This window comes from Saccopteryx bilineata, chromosome 10, assembly GCF_036850765.1.
Source record: "Saccopteryx bilineata isolate mSacBil1 chromosome 10, mSacBil1_pri_phased_curated, whole genome shotgun sequence".
In the NCBI taxonomy this organism is placed as follows: Eukaryota; Metazoa; Chordata; class Mammalia; order Chiroptera; family Emballonuridae; genus Saccopteryx; species Saccopteryx bilineata.
The window spans coordinates 39,261,347-39,276,120 of NC_089499.1; positions in this window are offsets into that span (position 1 = coordinate 39,261,347).

Sequence of the window (14,774 nt, forward strand, 5' to 3'; positions counted from 1 at the left end):
GCCATATTACCCAAAGCTATATACAAATTTAGTACAATCTCCATCAATATCCCAATATCACTTTTTTTTTGTATTTTTTTGAAGCTGGAAACGGGGAGAGACAGTCAGACAGACTCCCACATGTGCCCGACCAGGATCCACCTGGCACACCCACCAGGGGCAACGCTCTGCCCACCAGGGGGCAATGCTCTGCCCCTCCGGGGCGTCACTTTGTCACGACCAGAGCCACTCTAGTGCCTGGGGCAGAGGCCAAGGAGCCATCCCCAGCGCCCGGGCCATCCTTGCTCCAATGGAGCCTTCGCTGCGGGACGGGAAGAGAGAGACAGAGAGGAAGGAGGAGGTGGGGGTGGAGAAGCAAATGGGCGCTTCCCCTATGTGCCCTGGCCGGGAATCGAACCCGGGTCCCCTGCACGCCAGGCCGATGCTCTACCGCTGAGCCAACCGGCCAGGGCCCCAATATCACTTTTTAAAGATATAAAACTAAAAATTACCAGGTTTGTATGGAACCATAAAAAACCCCAACTAGCCAAAGCAATACTAAGACAAAAGAATAAAGTCGGAAGTATCACACTACCTGACTTCAAATTATCCTATAGAGCCACAATAATCAAAACAGCATGGTATTGGCAGAAAAACAGACGTACAAACCAATGAAACAGAATCAAGAGCCCAGAAATAAAACCACATATATATGGATAAATAATGTTCAACAAAGGAGCCAAAAACACATAAAGGAGAAAAGAAAGCCTCTTCAGGAAATGGTGCTGGGAAAATTGGAAAGGTACATGCAAAAGAATGATACTTGACTACAACTTGACTACAGTTTCTCCCCCTGCACAAAAAATTAATTCAAGATAGACCAAAGACCCAAATATAAGATCTGAAACAACAAATTACATAGAGAAAACATTGGTACTAAACTCATGAACCTTGGCCATAGAAAACAATTAATGAATTTGACCCCAAAGGCAAGGGAGATAATGGCAAAAATAGATGAATGAGACTGTATCAATATAAAAACCTTCTTTATAGCAAAAGAAACTGACAACAAAACAAATAGGCAGCCAACTAATTGGGAGATGATATTTGCAAACAACAGCTTCGATAAAGGGTTAATATCCAAAATATACAAAGAACTCACAAAATTCAGCAATAACCAAGGAAACAATTCAATTAAAATGTGTGGAGAGATAGCCAACTAAATGGGAGATGGTATTTTCAAACAGTTCAGATAAGGGCCTAACATCCAAAATACACAAAGAACTCACAAAACTCAACAACAAACATGCAAATAATCCAATAAAAAAATGAGAAGAGGACATGAACAGACACTTCTCCCAGGAAGAAAAACAAATGGTCAACAGATATATGAGAAGATGCTCATCTTCACTAGCTATTAGAGAAATGCAAATCAAAACTACAATGAGGTACCACCTCACACATATATACTATGGAATACTACTCAACCATAAGAAATGATGACATAGGATAATTTACAAAAACATGGATGGACCTTAAGAACATTATACTGAATGAAATAAGTAAAAGAGAAAAAACTAAGAACTGTATGATTCCATACATAGGTGGGACACAAAATTGAGACTCATGGACATGACAAAAGTGTGGTGGTTAGTTACCAGGGGGAGGGGAAGGGAGGAGAGGGAGGGGTGGGGGAGGGGAGGGGCATAAAGAAAACCAAATAGAAGGTGACAGAAGACAATTTGTCTTTGGGTGATGGGTATATAACATGATCAAATGTCAAAATGATCTGGAGATGTTTTCTCTGAATCTATATATTTAACAGGTCAATGTCACCCTGTTAAAACAGTTCAATAAATTTTTTTTAAAAATGTGTGGCAAGGACCTGAACAGACACTTCTCCCAAGAGGACATACAAATGGCCAACAGATATATGAAACGATACTCATCTCCACTAGCGATTTGAAAAATGTAAATCAAAACTGCAGAGAGCTGCCACCTCACACCTGTAAGTTATTGTCAACAAGACAGGTAATAACAAGTGTTGAAGAGGCTGTGGGAAAAAAGGAACCCTCATCCACTGCTGGTGGGAATGGAAATTAGTACAACCATTATGGAAGAAAGCATGGTGTTTCCTTAAAAAATTAAGAATGGAACTACCATATGACCTAGCAATCTCTCTACTGGGTATCTACCCCCCAAATTTGAAAACATTGGTACGTAAAGACACATGCACCCCCATGTTCATTGCAGCATTATTCACAGTTGCCAAGACATGGAAACAACCAACATGTTCCTCAATAGAGGATTGGATAAAGAAGCTGTGGTATATATATATACAGTTGAATACTTCTCGGCCATAAGAAATGATGACATAGTGACAATTACAAAAACATGAATGGACCTTTACAACATTATACTGAGTGAAATTTGTAAATCAGAAAAAGCTAAGAACTGTACGATTTGACACATACATAGGATATAAAACTGAAACTCATGGACATAGATAAAAGTAAAGTGGTTATAGGGAGATGTATGGGAAAGAGAAGGGGTTGGGGGAAGGGTGTAAAGAGAAACAAATATAATGTGACAGAAAATGATTTGACTTTGGGTGATGGATATACAACATAATCAACAGTTCAAATGAAAATGTTTACCTGAAACTTATGTACTCTTATTGATCAATGTCACCCTATTAAATTTAATTTTCTAGAAAAAAAATAAGATAAAATAAAATAAAATGGCCATGAGAGGATTTGATACTTTTTTTCTTTCTACAGAGTGCCCTCTCACTGATGGTTTTGCTTTCTGTAGTTTTAGTTACCTGCTGTTAACATGGTCCAAAAATATTCAATGTAAATTTTAAGAAATAAACAATTTATAAGTTAAAAAAATTTTTTGAACCATGTTCAACTTTGTCAATACCCTTCAGCCAAATGACTCAGGTAATACACCTGTGGTTGAACAAGTATTTATTACTTGTTGCAACCCCCCCCCCCCCCAAAAAAAAAACAAAACACTTTATGTCTCAGTAAGGCAGGCTAGAAATATCCAATTATACGATTTGGGCTTTGGTTGGTAATTTGGCGAGGGTCTAAGAAACCAGAGGACTCATTCTGAGTGGGGTGTTATCAGAGAGTGGGAGCAATTTTGTGATTGGGTAACTCAGTAATAACCTCTAGGGATTGAGGATAAGCAGTAATTGGTGAAGAAGGTTCAGCCATTTAGCAGAAGAGAGGGTTGTTTGGTATTTTGTGAGTTATTCAGTGACCTGTCTAAGTAGAGTTTGTGTGAGACTGTTTATGGCCAACAAGAGAACAACATGCCTTAGCAGTAAGCATCAGATCAGTTTGTCATAATATTAAGGCCTAACTGTGAAGTTAGATCAGTCCAAGATGTCAGGATCTGCCATTTGTTTTGGGTTTTTTCCCTCTTTCTCAACTTCCACTCACAAGTGAGGATGAAATAAATAAGAATAAATTAGAGAGTTTGACAACCAGAGTCCTTCACTAAAGGTAATGCTAAGGGGTATAGCTTCAGTAAGTAGAAAATTGAACCACAGAATGAGATTTAAGGGAAAAAGTGTATCCTTCCCAAAGTCTTCCAAAAATTAGAAGCAATATTCCCTAACACATTTTATGAGGCCAACATAACCCTCATAACAAAACCTGGCAAGGACAACACACACACACACACACACACACACACACACACAAAACAAACCAAAAAACCCAAACAACTACAGACCAATATCTCTAATGAATACAGATGCAAAAATCCTAAACAAAACACTAGCAAATCAAATACAACAACACGTTAAAAAATGAATACATCACAATCAAGTGGAATTCATTCCAGGAGCACAAGGATGGTTCAACATATGGAAATTGATCAATGTAATACACCACATCAACAAAACAAAGAATGAAAATCATATGATCCTATCAATAGATGCAGAAAAGACATTCGATAAGATACAACATCCCTTTATGTTTAAAACACTCAATAAACTCAGAATAGAAGGAAAGTACCTCAACATAATAAAGCCCATATATGACAAACCATCAGCTAATATTGTACAAAATGGTGAAAAAAATGAAAGCTTTTCCTCTAAAATCAGGAACAAGACAAGGTTGCCCACTCTCTCCACTTTTATTTAACACAATACTGGAAGCTAAGAACTGTATGATTTCACACATAGATGGAATATAAAACTGAGACTCGTGGACATAGATAAAAATGAATTGGTTACCAGGGGGAAGGTGACATGGGAAGAATGTAAAGAGGGACAAATAAAAGGTGATAGAAAATGGTTTGCCTTTGGGTAATGAGTATACAAACATAATGAACAGTTCAAATGCTATAGAAAATTTTACCTGAAACCTATGTACTCTTATTGATCAATGTCACTCTGTTCAAGTTAATTTTCTAAGTAAAATTTTAAAATAAAATAAAAAGAATAGTGAGTAAAGAAATTATGGCTACAAATAAAAATTCACACCTCTAGGTGAAGCAATAATAACAATGGTGATGGGAAGAATTAAAAAACAAGGTGGAACTGCAATTCTGAGCAGTTTTTAAGATCAAAGGTGAATGATCAGGCCAAGCACTCCATGATCCTTGAGTTAAGGAAGAAAGTAGCAATCCTGATTAATTAACTTGTTAAGGCAAGAATGCATATTAAAATTTAAGAGTAGCCAATAAAAGAATAGAATTAAGCCATATAAGTTTTATGGGGGAAGGACTAAAAAAATTCATTAATACTATATAAGGGAAGGAGGGGGAAAGGATGATGCCCAGAGAAATCATAATAAATAGGACATAAAAATAAAGCCTAACATATCGGTAATGACTACAAATGTGATCAGATTAAATTTATCAGTTAATGGGCAAAACTTATCAGTGGATTTTTAAATGAGCTCTGTACTTTTTCAGGTGGCCACACAAAACATAAGGACAAGAACTTTGAAAGTTTTAAAAAGGATAGAAAATGAGCAAATATCATACTAATAAAAAGAACCTGATTTTTCTACTGATCTCAGGTTTATTCTCTCTCCTGCCTACTGCTCCATTTTGTCATTTCTTGATTCAAAGTTGTTCTTTCTACTCATCATAACATGCCCCCAGATGGCCTTCCCAAACTTTTTAAAATTATGACCTTTCAATTCCAGAAACCACTACCAACAGATTCCCAATCTCTAAAAAGAAGAAAGAAAGAAAAAAAAGAGAAAGAAAGAGAGAGAGAAAAAGGAAGGAAGGAAGGAAGGAAGGAAGGAAGGAAGGAAGGAAGGAAGGAAGGAAGGAAGGAAGGAGAGAGAGAGAGAGAGAAAGAAAGAAAGAAAGAAAGAAAGAAAGAAAGAAAGAAAGAAAGAAAGAAAGAAAGAAAGAAAGAAAGAAAGGAAGGAAGGAAGGGGAGAGGGAGGAGAGAAGGAAGGAAGGAAGGAAGGAAGGAAGGAAGGAAGGAAGGAAGGAAGGAAGGAAGGAAGGAAGGAAGGAAGGAAGGAAGGAAAGAAAGGAAGGAAGGAAGAAGAAAAGAAAAAGTTACTGGTTGGAGTGGAGAAAGGTTTAAGACATTAGAAATATGGAAAGCCTCTGATGAACTGAAAAAGTATATGTCAATTCCAATGCTATTGTCATTTTTTTAAAGTTTGCTACTTTGTTTGATGTTCATAACAATGTCAGTCATCAAGAAAAACTTAAACAATGTTTATAAAAACTGTTTACTAACAGAGTGTGTCAATTTAGATCCGCCATGGAACAGACATCAAAATTAAATTATACATAAAAAAGATTCACTAGGGGAAATACCTGTAAAGACTACAGGGGAAGAGGAACAGAAGAAGGCAGGGGAGAACTTTAGATGATGATGCAGATATAACCTTTGTGTAAGGAGAGAAGGAAAGAAGTATTGAATTGGAACAGTTCCAGACTATAAAGCACATTTTTGAAAAAATCTCTATCAGTCAAATGAAGAGTTTCCAAGCAAAGCTGCCCTTCAGAGAATTTTATGTTGGACAGGAATGGGCTGGCACTATTCCATAATTGCTATTCCACAGTTCCATATGCCAGGCTCATCCATTGGCTAGAGAAGCAGTGCAGGGGAAACATGGACACAGTATGTATGGGACAGCAGGTAGAGGATGTCAATCAACCGTGCCCCTATTGTTCACAGAAAGCAAATCTAATGGTGTGTCCCATGACCATGACAGCTCAACACTTACACTGCAAGATTCTTTGTTCTACTTGTGTTCAAGGAACGGCTACTCCATGGTCCCCTTGAGGCTCTTTATAAGAGAAAACTGAGGAGGGGGAGGTTAGTGAGATGAACCATAGCCCCAAACGCTACAGTTCATCTCAGAGTCACAACTACTACTCATCCTCTCCTTCCTATGCTATGTATTCTGTAATTTCCTCATCTTCATTATTGTTTTAACAAGTCTTGGTGGCTTACATGGTGATACGACCCAAAACTTTATTTCAGAGAGACCTGAACAAACCACTGATAATATACCCTTTATAAGCTGGACTTGCTTCACATGTCCATTCAGTGGGAAGTACCAGGAAGCACCTAATTGGACCTGGACTCCACAAGTAGTCTCCCAATCCCCCACCATGTAAAAGCAACCCCCTCCTGAACAGTTGCCAATTACCTCAGCCAATAGACTCTTCTTCCTACCTGCTGGTCCCTGGGTGCAAGATGTCCAGAGTGCTATGGCTATGTAATAACCTATAGTTTAATGGGATCCTTACTCTGTCCCCTGACAAGAGTGTCCTCTACTGGGTAAAGGATAAAGGCTCTAATCTTGCAGTGCCCACTGTTCCAGGCACCAGAGCAAAAAATCTCCAAAGGGTCGTTTTCACCCCTTATTTTCTGGGCTTATGTATTCTTCCTATTGAGGACACAGCAACATAAAGAGGTCTCTGGTTTAATGTGCACACTGCATCCTGAAGGAGGGCACCTCACCATCCAGATTGCTAACTGTGCATTCACAGGAGCAGCAGTTTGAACCTGTCACTCAGCTGTGCTCTCTGCAGCAGGTTCTCTTGGAGGGGATCCAAGTGGCACACCTCCATAATCACCACAGACAAGGAAGGGCCAAAAGTGAGCAGGTCAGTGAGCTCACAGAGAAATGTCCACAACAGCCCAAGGGGGAATCAGAGGTGGGTCGAGAGATGAATGGCCACAGACATCTGCACAGCATAGAACTATAATTTCAAAAAAGATTTCTTCTTTGAAACTGAAAGGTTTGATGCCATTGACTTTGAACTTCTAGGATTAGCAAAGGAAATGTAATGCCCACTAGAATCCTGTTCCTTTGTAAGTAACTATTATGTTTTTCTCTTGAAGTGTTTAGTATTCTTTTATTATTGAGGTCCCATGGGTTTCACCAGTATGTATTTAGTAGTCAATTTTTAGTGGTTTATTCTGCATGTCCCTCTGGGACCCTTTTCAATCTGAAAACCTGTGGGTTCATTTCAGTTCTAAGTTTTCTCATATTGTTCCTTTATTTTCTCTCTTCCATCCTGTGGTCTCTCTTTTTTATTTTCTTTATCTTTTTTTTTTTTTTTTTTTTTTTGACAAAGACACAGAGAGAGTCAGAGAGACGGGCAGATAGGGACAGACAGGAAGGAAAATAGATGAGAAACATCAGTTCTTTGTTGCAGCTCCTTAGTTGTTTAGTGATTACTTTCTTATATGTGCCTTGATGGGGGGGCGACAGTAGAGCAAGTGACCCCTTGCTCAAGCCAATGACCTTTGGGTTCAAGTCAGCGACCATGGGGTCATGTCTATGATCCCACGCTCAAGCCAATGGCCCTTTGCTCAAGCTGCTGAGCCCATGCTCAAGCTGGATGAGCCTGCACTCAAGCCAGCAACCTCGGAGTTTCGAACCTGGGTCCTCTGTATCCCAGCCCAACGCTCTATCCAGTGCTCCACCGCTTGGTCAGACTCTTCTTTCTATTTTTTTTAATCTCTAATTCACAAATTCATCAGTGTCCATTCTGCTATTTGGCATATCTATTAAATTTTCAAAAATAGTTGGTGATCATAGTTGGAATCCTAATAAATTCCTTCTTTTTTACACCGCTTGTTCTTAATTGATCGTGTACTCATCCCTCATGCATGAATATTTAACACTATTTCTCCTTTTCTATAGACATTAGCTATTTTATTTGTTGACTTTGGTTCTTTTTTTAAATGGTGTTTGTGTTTCTTAAATGTTTGGATATACTAAACTATTGTTTGCACTTCAATTTGAAACTCCTTTTTGCTTGAGCATGTAAGTACTGATTCCAGCTGCCTTGGTGACTTGGACGTTGGAGTCAGAAGGGACAGGGGGTAGAGGGCCAGAATTGCAATGTAGTAGCTCCCTTGCCTTCTTGGAAGGGTAGGAGTCTCTCTCTTCCAAGAGGATAAGTCATCTGGAGTCATCAAGAGGATAAGTCATCTGGAGTTACTTCTCTCCTCTGGCCCAGCTGCCCTCTGAGATTCCTGAATCAGGATGCCTCCTGCTTCAGACAGCTGTGCTCAGAGTTTATTCTGGGGCCAAATGCATGAATCAGCCTCTCTCTTTTTTTCTTTCTTCCTTCCCTCTTTTTTCCTTTCTTTCTTTCTTTCTTTCTTTATTTCTCCCTCCCTCCCTCCCTCCATTTCTTCTTTCTTTCTTTCTTTCTTTCTTTCTTTCTTTCTTTCTTTCTTTCTTTCTTTCTTTCTTTCTTTCTTTCTTAAATATCTGGGGTTACTTCTGGCTGTGTCTGCCTCTCTGGGTTTCTCTTCTTCTGGAAGTTTTATCCTGGGGATAAACATTACCCATGCTGTCTGCTCTGTGAGTGTGGGGAGGAAAAGGGCCCAGTGGGTTCAGCTGTTCCAACTACTAAGCTTTATTAATTAACCTGATCATTGCCCTAAAGTCCCTCCTGGACGATTTGTTGAGTCTGAGCTTAAAACATTTCTGGAATTTCTATTACTTCCACAGTAGTTTCTATTGTCTATGTTATGGTCTATGGCTTTTTTTTTTTTTTTTTTTTTTTTTTTTGCTCCTATGTTTCTGCAATCTGATCCCATCTGCTTTTTATCTTCCAAGAATTTTTCAAAATTTGTCTAAGGATAGATCCTGTTCTTGTTTTACAGTCCCATGGTGGATTCCTTTACCTCTTCCTCCTTTCATCCGTTTATCTCATTTAATCCTCATGATGATTCAGTGAAAGAGGTATTTATTACCACCTTTCAGGAGGAACAGTGAGGCTCAGAGGGGTTAACTCCCCTCCTGTCAGAGCTGGAACATGGCGGTGATGGAACTTGAACATGGTTCACCTGACTGCCGGGGAGGTGGTGCCAGTAGTCTCACCACTTGATAGGGACCTTATGTTTGCCTGTTAGTTCCTCCCCCCACCATTCCGCATCCTGAGAGCTCCTGGAGAGCCAGGGTTGCCCTGGAGCCCTCTTTGTATCCCCTGCAGCACCTTACACAATACAGAGAACAGGAAACACCGGGAGCATGAGTCACTGGCAACTCGCCCAAGGTCATGTGTCTAGAAAGTGGCCAGGATTTGAACCCAGGAAGCTAGGCCCCAGAGATTGTACCTTGATGCCATCTTTCACTCAGATCTGAGGTGCCACTCACCAACTTCCCCCCCAACCACCCTTTTCCAGGGAGGAAGGCATATCACTAGGCTAATAGGCAATTTATGCCATAAGAAGACTGCCCCAGAGAGGCTTCTACTGCTGTAGTTCATTAAAGCATCATGGCACTATTTGATTCTTAAAACCAAGACCAAGTGTTACTGTGATGAAACAGAAACAAAGAGAAACAGAAAAGAATACATAATAAGGGCTGTCAAAGCTGTCGACAAACTACACAGACAACAGCAGAGATTGCAAATGTCCCAGGAGGTAGGACCCTGTCTGAATGAGGAAGGGAGGGGGCAGTAGGAACATGGCAGGACCAGTCTATGAGAAGGCAAGAAGCTGAGGCTCATGGTCTTCCACTTATTAACTAACGGTGCCATTTTCACAAGTGGACCACTGTGGGCTTCAGTTTTTCTATTTGCAAGATAGAATCATTCCTAAGATCCCTCTAACACTGATATTCAAGAATTCTGAATAAATAGTAAATTCACCTTTATCAGAAAAAAATTAACAATAGCTTCATTTATGAGTATTCCCAGCCTTCCTACTTACCCTTGTCTTTCAGAGCCCTGGGTACTTCTCCAGGCCAACCCCTCGTTATTCTTTGCCTCACACTTTTTTCACCCTCTGGCTCACAGACCTAGGCACAGAGTTCTTGTGTCGATGTCACTTTGCATTCAAGTCCTTCTTGATCTCAGCCTGCACCATCCCCTGACTATGCACACGCACACACACAAACACATACACACACATATACACATCACATTTTGGCCAGGGTAATTATACTTGTTATTTTAAGACTCTGTTTAGGTCTAACTTCCTCTAAGAAGACCTGATATCCTCCCCAGGCTGAGGAAGACACCCACCATCTATGCTTCTCTCTACTGCTTGGTGGAGCCCTGATGTATCATAATACTAATCAAATTAAGCCTAATATGTCAGCAAGTGAACATTAGCTCTATCTTTACAGCAAGATTGAGAAACCGCCCAGCAGGGCACCCCATCTAGTCTCAGAGTCAGGAGTCAAGCCAAATGTGTGTATGTTCAGGCCACCTCTGTAGCATCTGCCCCATAAATCTGGGGCACAATTGGGATGATGTTCTATCCCCAAGATGGAGTGGAGGGGATGACAAACTTGCAAAGACCAGTGCACAGGTCATGGCAGCTAGAACAAAGTGAGGCTGGAGGCTGCCGCAGGGAGCACTTTGGGACATTGTCCACCCTAAATGGGGAGAGAAGCACAGAGGTAGCCTATACGTGAGGCTCACTTCCTGGGCATTGAGCTCATGTGGGGCTGGTTTTCAAGCCTACAGGCATGCAGACATCTGGGATGTTTGTTACCTTCTTTTTCTGGGTTTTAAGTGCCAAGGAGCCTCAAGGTATGGATCTCACACATGGTCTTTGGGGATTAACTAATTACTGGGCTGGATACTGTGTTAGTGTGCAGGCTGGTACACTTCAACTGGAGCCTCTCACACTTGAGGGAACCAAATATGGACTAATAAGGTCAGACCAGAATTATATTGCTTTCAGCCAAATACCACCCCAAAGTGTATAGAGCAAAAGGCAAATATAACATCCATTTTCTAATAAATTATAAAATAGAAACAGGGCAAAATAAAAGCAAGTTTCTAAGAAGAGAATTATACAAAAGTTTAGAGCAATTTTCAAAAACAGAAGCATTAGGACCATGCATCACTGTTATTTTAACTACTGTTTTGTTTAGAATTTTGAAGAAGCGAAACAAATGGATTTTCTAGTAAGTAACTTGCCTTATCCAAAGTTGTTGTGGAAAGAAATGCAGTTGAAATTACTCTTAGAGATACTGCAGTAAGAAAATGCAATAGGAAAAATCAAGGTATAACTAACTATATTGTTTAAAATCGTAACAGAGTGGCTAAGACCAAGGGCTCTGAAGACAGACTGCCTGGGTTCGATTTTAACCTTAGCTGATGTGCCCATGCCTCAGTGTTTTTTATCTATGAAATGAAGATAAGAATATTTGCCTACCGAATTGTGTAAAGATGAAATTAGTTCATGCCATTGGAAGAAAGTTTGGTACATGAAAAATACTCAATAAATTCTAGCTGTTAGTTATTACTATTACTATTATCCATTAAATATAATTAATAGGATAAATAAAATATATATTAATTTTTTAACTCTTCAAAATCTTTAATAAAATTGGAAACTTGGATGGCAACTTAATACACAGACTCAAGTCCACAAGGAATCCTCCTTCTTCAGGGAAACCTCAATTTTTCCCTGAAGGCCTTTCAGCTGATTGGAAGAGGCCCACGAAGATTATGAAGGATAATCTCCTTTAGTTATTGTCAATCGGTTGTAGATATTACCCACATCTACAAAATACCCTCACAGCAACACTTTAATTGGTTAATAGTTTAATTGAGTAACTAGGTACTATGGCCTAGTCAAGTTGACACATAAAACTATCACAGTCATGTTGGAGGAAAGGAAGTATGACCCAAGCAAAGGGACAGTGGGTACAAAGGCACATGTGAGTGTATGTCTATGTGTGAGTTGGTCTGTGTATGTCTGGGTGAGTGTATGTGAGTCTTTATGTTTCTTTGTGTGTGTGCATGTGTATGTCTGTATGAATGCGTGGCTTTGTGTGTGGCTATTTGTGTGTCTGTACATGTGTGTTTGGTGGAAGGGCAGAGGGATATGCAGAAGCTGGAGTGTGTACCAAGAGGCAGCAAAAAATGAGTCTACAGAGATGGGCAAGGAAACCCAGCCTCCAGAGAGAGGTCTCTGCCTGCCATGCTGAGGAACTGTAGCCCAAATCAGGTGATCATCAGAATCATCTGGAGTCTCCTAGACACTGCCTTTATGGCTCTCTCCCAGACCCGATTAATCAGATTAAACCAGGAGCCTGTATTATTCAAAAGCCCCATTTTGTCCCCCAAGCTGAGGATCAAGTTTAAGAATATCTTCTTTAGGAAATCAAAGCCACTGCAGTGTTAAACGACAAGATCCAAATTTTGTTGTCATTAACTAGCTTCCTTCCCGGTTTAAGTGTTTGTGATTTTCACATGAATAGAATAACTTTTCCATGGTGGCTTCTAATACTGACACAGGTAGAATGTGCCTGAATAAAAACTTGGCTGAGATCCTCCCCAGAATGCTTATCTTTGCAGACACAACCTAATTGGAATTAGAAGGGCCAGGGAGCTGGGAGGTAGAAGGATGGAGTTCTCTGTCACTGTCAGCTCCATTTCCATGGAGATCCATTCATTCATCAAACATTCATTTAAGGCTTACAGAGTAACCAGTCCATGCCAGGCTCAGTAGGGAACAGGAAGACAGCAAAATCCAGCCTATAACACGTGTATCTGAAAACACATGGTTTTGAAAAGAACAGAACACAGAGTTCTTTTAAGGCAATATTTAAAACAAGCATGCAGCAAGAAGGTACAGATGCATAGCATACATGTTAAAGGCCTAGGCTCATTTATTTATTTATTCATTATTGATTTTAGAGAGAGAGGAAGGGAGAGAGTGAGCGAGAGACAGAAACACTGATCTGTTCCTGTATGTGCCCTCACCGGGGATCAAACCAGCAACTTCTGTGCTTCAGGACGATGCTCTCTAACCAACGAAGCAATCTAGCCAGGGCAGGCCAAGACTTGTTTATAAGGCAACTTACACAAAAGTGGCTAACACACACTGGGCACATAGGCAGCTTTAAACAAATGTTGGTACCTTACCTCCCTAAATTATTATTAATGCCAGCACCCTCTTTCAGTAGTCACGGTCTTTGGGGCCCTGGAATTAATTTTTAAAAAGAAAAAGCATGTCTGGCTTCTAGAATCATAGGACATTTTATTAATATAATGGTGTTCAGCTACTTGACATAAGAGACAGAGCACTTGATGTGGCTAGTTGAGCTCCAAAATAGAAGTTAAAAATAAGGCTTACATCAGAAATAGAAACACCCTTTCCTCAGGCCAACATTTGTCAATCCTCACTCAAGTTAGAACCCTTCAAGTCCAGCCATGGAAACTGTCAGGGCTCATCACCACCATCTCCAACACCAGAGAAAAGGGTTTTTCCTCTCAAGGCCCTCCATGGTCATGAGTTTTCAGTACCTTGTGGGATTCAATACAAGAGCTCTTTAATCATCCCTCACATCTAGCCTCAATAGGCCAAATGCTCAGATTCACACGGATCTCACGCATCAACTAGGAGAAAAGAGAGCCTTTCCCGGACAGTAGGCTACAGGTCATCCAAGGATGGTTTTTAAGAGAATAATAAAGTGCAGGAGCTACGGATGAAAAATGGCTTGAACCTGCAGCAGCTCTGACCTCAGACACTCCCAGGCCCAGGGTTGCTGTCCTAATTCTAAAGGAAACCATTCTCAAAACTGAAGTCCTAAGCTGTGAAGTGATCTATGGTGTATCTCTGAATTTCCCCATTTTGTTAAGAATGTGTAGATCTACCCTCTCATCTCCCACCCTTATTTCCTACCACCCACCCTCCTGTTACTGGTGAGGCTAAGCATTACCTTCTCAACCAACTGGTTTGCAGGCCCATGAGCTACGCTGGCCCTCCTCTGGCCATGTTCACGTTCCCCCACCCTCCACATAATTGTAATTCTCAGAGGGTTCAACGCATTGAGTCTGAATTAACAGAAAGGAGCTAAGAATCCAAAGATTGAATTAAATGCTTATAATTCAGGAAATTATGTCAGCTAAAACCTGACATTCAGAATGAGAAGAAACAGAATAAAATCTTGATAAATAAATGTTTGACTGTTGTTCCTAGAGAGATACACCTTGAAGCACAGGACGAAAGGACTCAGAACCTAGAACTCCGCCACAAACCTCAGGGAGGAGCACGTGGGAGCTGCATTCTCTCCTCAGAGAAGCAGTTCTCTTAGTGGCTCAAGCCAAGGCCTGGACCCTGAGAAAGTCCTCGAAACACTTACTTTGAAGAGGACATGACTGGTTAAAAAACACACTTATGGCTTTTACCCCAGAATTCAGCCGGGTCCTAGATGACAAGACTGTCCCTGTGCTGGGCCTCAGAATTTTAGACATAATAATCTTAAAAACCACATTAGATTGACACTTAAAGAAACATCTGCTTCTGTTGTAGGACAGTAACCCTCCTGCCAAGTGTAACTTAAAAAGGGGGCAGGGGGTCT